The following is a 7,792-nucleotide window of genomic DNA, read 5'->3' as shown; positions in this document are numbered from 1 at the left end:
TGGATGGCAGGGGGATGGAGGGGGGAAGGAGAGAAGGAAGGGAAAAAGGAAGAAAAAAGGAATTAAGCTGTATTATGTACATGTACCAATTACACCACAAGGAATATAAACACTGTATGACAAACATGTAGTAACTTCTTTTTCTTAAATTCTTTTATTTGTACATTTTAGGTATACAATACAATTACATTTATCATTGGGTACTTGTACCTGTACATGATGTATCTTGGTTCTTTTATTTTCCCCATTCCCTGTCCTCCTTTCACTCCCTCCACCCTTCTCTATTTACAAAGAATTTGTTTCCATTTCTTCCTTTTCTCGTAATTTTTCATTTCCCTTCTTTCCTTTCCCCTTTTCCTCCCACTTCTGTACCCCTTTGGAAATGTTCTTCCTATTTCAAATTATCGATTATTTGTTTCAATCATTTTAATCCTTATTTACACTTTCAGTTTCTCACACCAGAGTAACTATTCGGTATTTACACATGTGTGTCCTATTTATTTCACTTAAGAATATAGCCTCAATATGCATCCATTTAGCTATAAATGTCTCTAGTTTCTCATTCTTTATGGCTGAGTAGTATTCTATTTTATAAAAAAAATTCCATATATTCTTTAACCAATTTCCAGTTGATTGGCACTTGAGCTGTTTCCAAGCTTTAGCTATTACAAACTGTGCCGCTATAAACATGGGTTCACATATATTGCTGTGGTATGATTCTTTTAATTGCTTTGGGAAGATACCCAGTAGGAGAATAGACTGGTCAAATGGGACCTGTAGTCCTAGTTCTTTGAGGTATCTCCATATTGATTGCCACAGTGGCAATCAGTGCACCAGTCTGCCTTCCCACCAACAAAGGAGAAGGGTTCCTTCCTCCCCACAACAATGCCAACATTTATTATTGGTTGATTTCTTGATAGCAGCCATTCTTTCTGGGGTAAGGTGGAATCTCAGAGTTGTTTTCATCTGCATCTCTCGAATGACCAGTGATGTTGAACATTTTATCATATGTTTATTTGCTGCTTTTACTTCTTAGTGTGAGTAATGTCTGTTCATTTCAGAAGCTCATTTTTGAATTGGGTCTTTAAATTTAGGGAGTCTAATTTTTTAAAGGTCTTTCTATATTCTAGATAGTAGTCCTTTGTCTGAGGTACAGCTGCTAAAATTTTTCCCACATTGTAGGTTGTCTCTTAGCTCTGTTGGTGGTTTCTTTTGCAGTGCAGAAGCTTTTTAATAAGATGAGATCCCAGTTGTTGATTCTTTCTGCTAGTTCCTGTGCTACTGAGGTTTTGTTCATAAAGTCTTTTTCTATGCCAATGTCTTCAAGAGTTCTACCTAACTTATCTTCCAGCAAGTTTAATATTAGATCTTTAGATCTCTTTTAATATTTAGATCTTTAATCCATTTCAATCTTAGTTTAGCATACAGTGACAGATATGGGTCTAGTTTTAACCTTTGGCAGGTTGAAATCCAGTTTTTCCAACATCATTTATTAAATAGGCTATCTTTCCTCCAATGAGGGTGGTTGGTTCCTTTATCAAAGATGAGGTGGCTAAGTATGTCTGGAGTTGGTTTTCCATCTTCAAATCTATTCCAATGATCCTTGGGTCTGTTTCTTTGCCAATACCATCTTGTTTTTATCACCGTGCCTCTGTAGTATAGTTTGAAGTTTGGGATTGTGATACCACCTGCCATGACTGTGTTGCCTAGAATTTGTTTTGCTATTCTAGGTCTCTTCTGGTTCCAAATGAATTTTTGGATTGCTTTTTCTAGTTCTTTGAAATATATTGTTGGAATTTCAATCAACATTGCATTAAACCTATATAACAGTTTTGGAAGTGTGGCCAGTTTCAATATATTGGTTCTTCCTAGCCAGGAACAAGGAATGTCTTTCCATTTTCTTATATACTCTTCAAACTCTTTTTTCAGAGTGCTGTATTTTTCAGTGTACAGATCTTTTGCTTCCTTTGTTAGATTGATTCCTAGATATTTCATTTCTTTGGATGCTATTATAAAAGGAATTGTTTCCCTAATTTATCTCTCAGTGAGTCTGTTATTTATGTATCAGAAGGCTACTGTTTTTTTGAGTGCTCACTTGTATCCAGCTATTCTTCTGAATCTGTCAATTCAGTCTAGAAGTCTTTTGGCAGAGTTTTTTGGGCCTTCTATGTAAAGTATCATATCATCATCAAATAATGACAGTTTAACTTCTTCCTTTTCTATCTGTATTCCTTTTATTTCCTTCTCTTTTCTAATTGCTGTGGCTAATGTTTCCAGGACTATATTGAACAGGAGTGGTGATAATGGGCATCCTTGTCTTGTTCCTGATTTTAGCATGAAAGTTATCAGTTTTTGACCACTTAGTTGGCCATTGGATTTTCTTTTTTCTTTTTTTTTAAAAAATTCTTTTATTGGTACATTTTAGGTATACAAAACATTTACATTTCTCATTGGGAACTTGTACTTTTACATGATGCATCTTGGTTCTTATTTTTTCCCCATTCCTAGCCCTCTCTTCACCCCTTCCACCCTTCCCTATTTACAAAGATTTTATTTCCATTTTTTACATTTCTCATAATTTTTCCTCTCCCTTCTTTCCTTTCCCCCACCCCTCCCACTTCACCTACCCCTTTGGACCTTTGCTTCCTATTTCACATTATCAATTATTCATTGTAATTATGGGTACATTTTAGGTACACAATATAATGACATTCATCATTGGAAATTTGCACCTTTACATAATCTCTCTTGGTACTTATTTTCCCCCTTCCCCTGCTCTCCCTTCAACCCCTCCCTCCCTCCCTATTTACAAAGACTTTGTTTAAATTTTTCTATTTTCTCATATTAATTTCATTCCCTTCGTTCTTTTCTCCTACCCCTCCCACTTTCCCCTCCCTTTGCCCCTTTTCTTCCTATTTCACATTATCTATTATAACTTTTAATCCTTATTTACACTTTCAGTTTCTCACACTAGAGAACATATGTGGTATTTATAAATGTGTGTCCTATTTATTTCACTTAAGAGTATTGCCTCAATGTGCATCCATTTAGCTATAAATGTCTCTAATTTCTCATTTTTTATGGCTGAGTAGTACTCCATTTTATTAAAAAAACACACACATTTTCTTCACCCAGTCTCCAGCTGATGGGCATTTGGGTGATTTCCAAGTTTTAGCTATTACAAATTGTGCTACTATGAACATGGGTGCACATATATCACTGTGGTATGATTCTTTTAATTCTTTGGGGAAGATACCCAGCAGGGGAAGAGCTGGATCAAATGAGTCTTCCAGTCCTAGTTCTTTGAGGTATATCCATACTGATTTGCACAGTGGTTGCACCAGTTTACACTCCCACAAGCAGTGGAGCAGTGTTCCTCTTTCCCCACAGCCCTGCCAGCATTTGTTATTGGTTGATTTCATGAGAGCAGCCACTCTTTCTGGAGTGAGGTGGAATCTCAGCGTTGTTTTCATTTGCATCTCCCAAATGACCAGTGATGTTGAACAGTTTTTCATGTACTTATTTGGTATTTCTACTTCTTTGTCTGAGAAATGTCTCTTCATTTCAGATGCCCATTTTCAGATTGGGTCCTTAAATTTTAGAGGTCTGATTTTTTTGAGATCTTTTTAGATTCGAGATAGTAGACCTTTGTCTGAGGAAAAGCAGGTGAATATTTTTTCCCACATTGTGGGTTGTCTCTTCACACTGCTCGTGGTTTCTCTTGCTGTGCAGAAGCCTTTTAATAATAAGTGATCCTACTTGTTGATTGTTTGTGCTAGTTCATGGGCTTCTGAGGTTTCATTCATAAAATCTTTTCTTACACTAATGTCTTCAAGAGTTCTACCTAACCTTTGATCCAGCCATTTCAGCGTTTCCATTTTAATATTAAGATCTTTAATTCATTTTGATTTTAGTTTAGTGGATGGTGAGAGACGTAGGTCTAGTTTTAATCTTTGGCAAGTTGAAACCCAGTTTTTCCAGCACCATTTATTAAAGAGGCTATCTTTCCTCCAGTGATAGTGTTTGGCTCCTTTATTAAAGATGAGATGGCTGAGTGTGTCTGGTGTTGTTTCTACATCTTTTAATCTGTTCCACTGGTCCTCTGGTTTGTTTCTTTACCAGTACCATGCTGTTTTTATCACAGTAGCTTAGTAGTATAGTTGCAAGTTGGGGATTGTGATACCCCCTGCCATGTCTCTGTTACCTAGAATTGCTTTTGCTATTCTGGGTCTCTTCTTGTTCCAAATGAATTTTTGGATTGTTTTCTCGAGGTCTATGAAGTATGCTGCTGGGATCTCAATTGGAATTGCATTGTATCTATATACCAGTTTTGGAAGTATGGCCATTTTCACTATATTGATCCTTCCTACCCAGGAGCAGGGGATGTCTGTCCATTTTCTGATATCATCTTCAATCACTCTTTTCAGAGTGCTATAGTTTTCAGAGAAGAGTTCTTTGATTTCTTTCATTAAGTTGGTACCTAGGAATTTCAGTTTTTTTGGTGCTATTGTGACAGAAATTATTTGCCTTATTTCTCTCTCAGTGATTCTGCTGTTCATGTAGAGGAAAGCTATTGATTTTTGTGTGTTGACCTTGTAACCAGCTACTTGACTGAATTTGGTTATTAAGTCTAGAAGACTTTTGGTGGAGTTCTTGGGGTTTTCTATATAGAGTATCATGTCATCTCCAAATAATGACAATTTGACTTCTGCATTTCCTACCTTTATTCTTTTTATTTCTTTCTCTTGTCTAATTGCCATGGCTAATGTTTCCAAAACTATATTGAACAAGAGGGTGATAGTGGATGTCCTTGTCTTTTTCCTGATTTTAGTGTGAAGGATTTCAGTTTTTAACCATTTAGTATGATACTGACTGTTGGTTTTTCATAGGTGGCTTTTATCAGTTTGAGGTAGACACCATCCACTCCAATTTTTAGTAGCGTTTTTATCATAAATGCGTGTTGGATTTTGTCAAATGCCTTTTCTGCATCTATTGAGATGATCATATAATTTTGTCCTTGACTTGGTTAATATAGTGTATTACATTTATTGATTTGCATATGTTGACCCATCCTTGAATCCCTGGGATGAATCCAACTTGATCAGGGTGTATGATCTTCTTTATGATCTTCTGTATTCTGTTTGCAAGTATCTTGTTGAGGATTTTTCATCTATGTTCATTAGGGAGATTGGCCTATAGTTCAATATTTTGGTTGGGTCTTTCCCTGATTTTGGAATCAAGTAATACGTGCTTCGAGGAATGAGTATGGAAGTATTGTTTCCCTTTACATTTCCTTGATGAATTTAAAGAGTAATGGTGATAGTTCTCCTTTCAATACCTTGTGGAATTCAGCAGTGAAGCCATCAGGACCTGAGATATTTTGTTGGTAAATTTTTTATTACATTTTCATTTTCACTCATTGTAATTGATGTGTTTAAAATTTTTTATCTTCATTTAACTCTGGGAATTTGTATGTATCTGGGAATCTGTTCATTTCTTCTGTGTTTTCCATTTTATTAGAGTACAGGTTCCTGAAGTAGGTATTGATGATCCTCTGGATTTCTGCTGGGACTGTTGTGACTTCACCTTTTTCATTCTTAACAGCATGGATTTGAGCCTTTTCTTTGCTTTTTTTTATAAGTTTGGCTAAAGGTTTATCAATTTTTTTTATTCTTTAAAAAAACCAACTCTTTGATTGATTGATTTTTTTTGTACCATTCTCTTAGTCTCAATTGCATTGATTTCTGCTCTGATCTTTATAATTTCCTCTCTTGTATGAGCTTTGGGTTTGTTATTCTCTTCTTTTTCTAGGAGTTGAGGTTCAGCATTAGGTGGTTTATTTGAAATCTGTCTGTTTTCCCAATATGGGCATTCACTGCTATGAGTTTCCCTCATAGAACTGCTTTCATTGTGTTCCAGAGATTCCTTACATTGTACTGGTATTATTCTTTACTTGTAGAAGCTGTCTAATTTTTTCTTTAATGTCCTCTGTGACCCATTGGTTGTTCAGGAGAGTATTATTCAATTTCCATGTGTTTGTGGACTTTTTATGCTTTCTTATGCTATTGATATCCAATTTTATTGCACTATGATCTGATAATATACAGGGGTTACTTCATTTCCTTTGCATTTACTTAAACATGTTGTATGAGCCAGCATGTGGTCTATTTTGGAGAATGATCAATGTGCAGCTGAAAAGAATGTATATTCTGATTTTGTTGGGTGAACACTCTGTAAACATCTATTAAGTCAGTGGAGGTGAGGGATGATGTGGAGGATTGGGTGGAAGACTACAGGCCCTGAAAGACTAGTTAGTGGGGGAGACAGGATAGGAGAGACTTTAGAAGATTAAGTCTCTTGGTTTGATGGCCAACTGATATGAGGAGAAAGAAAACGGAAGAATCTATACTGATGGTGAGATATGTGGCTAGGCTGGTGGGAATGGAGCATTGCCATTGAACCAGGCTAGCAGATGAATTACATATGCCATCTCTCCTGGAAATGATGTTTGGAGACAACGTTTTAAGAATCCAGCATGGTTCTGGCTTTGAGATTGAGTTCAATGCTACAGATGCATTAAAATGTGTAAACAAGTGCGAAGGAATGCTTAAAGTAGCTTGTGCTGAAGAGTAGCAGAAAAGCAGGATGGAAGGTGAACACTCTAAAGTGATTGTTAAACCATATGATTGGACCTATACCACAGTTTATAAAGAACATTACTTGGAGACACTCTTAAATTTAATTTTGTACCTACAACAGATCATATAGATACAGAGAAACTGAAAGCTTGAGAACAGATTAAATTTTTTGAAGAAGTTCTCCTCTTTGAGGATGAACTTCATGATCATGGAGTTTCAAGCCTGAGTGTGAAAATTAGAGTAATGCCTTCTAGCTTTTCTCTGCTGTTGTGGTTTTTCTTGAGAATTGATGGGGTGCTTATCAGAATGAGTGACACACGGGTTTACCATGAGGCTGACAAGACCTGTATGTTATGAGAATATACTTCACAAGAGAGCACAATTGCTGATTTAATGGGTAAATCCTATTGGAGCATAACTTCTGAGCTCACTTCAAATGCAAGGACATCTTGGCGTTGTCAGATATTCACCATCGTTTGGCCCCATGTCCATGTTTTGTGCTGGAAAAGCTGTGGTCCAGGGCATGTTCCACCTTCCTTCTTCATGGAATCTAATGAAATATCACAGTATTTACCAATAAAGAAGGCAGTTTGTGAGAAGCTGGTGTTTCTAGAAAAAGTTGATCCTGACCCTGCAGAATAGAATGTGATACAACATATACTCACTGAGGAATCCGACTGGACACCTTGGCTATTTGTAGGGATATTTTTATTATGAGAATTAATTGCTTTGTGTGCAGATTTTCTGTAGCCTTAAAGGAAAAAAATAAAAGATTGTTGTAGGCAGGTTCCACTTAACAGCTGTTTATACTGTCTGTCTTCAAATTCATACTCCACATTTATATGTTCTAGAGATAAATTTTTACCTCTAAATGATCACAAAGTGGATCTGCAGCAGTGATGTGTGTATGTCTCATGAGCAGCAGACAGAATCTGCATCCATCATGAAACACTGTCTCTTACCTGGAAAAGGTTAATTTAAATCAATGAATCCCGATGCCTCGTGACTTTCACAGGATCTCCGATCATGCACGTTGATGCACGGGCTCTGCACTTTGGGCTTTCTGACATCCAGTCACACTTCTGGAGAGTTTTGACTTCTCACCTAAGAGATCAATCTCATAGTTTAATGATCTTCACCAATATAATTTTCAA

The 7,792-nt window shown here is 36.4% G+C and overlaps 1 pseudogene; it reads left to right on the top strand.

Moving 5' to 3' along the window:
• The first annotated feature begins 6,472 nt into the window (after window positions 1-6,472).
• Window positions 6,473-7,559, top strand: LOC101700110 (TIP41-like protein; annotated as a pseudogene).
• Window positions 7,560-7,792: the final 233 nt, after the last annotated feature.

The sequence above is a fragment of the Heterocephalus glaber genome, unplaced genomic scaffold (genome assembly GCF_053883595.1).
Source record: "Heterocephalus glaber isolate CG9 unplaced genomic scaffold, H.glaber_assembly_v1.0 deba00000281, whole genome shotgun sequence".
Lineage (NCBI taxonomy): Eukaryota > Metazoa > Chordata > Mammalia > Rodentia > Bathyergidae > Heterocephalus > Heterocephalus glaber.
This window is presented reverse-complemented; position numbering and strand designations above follow the sequence as displayed.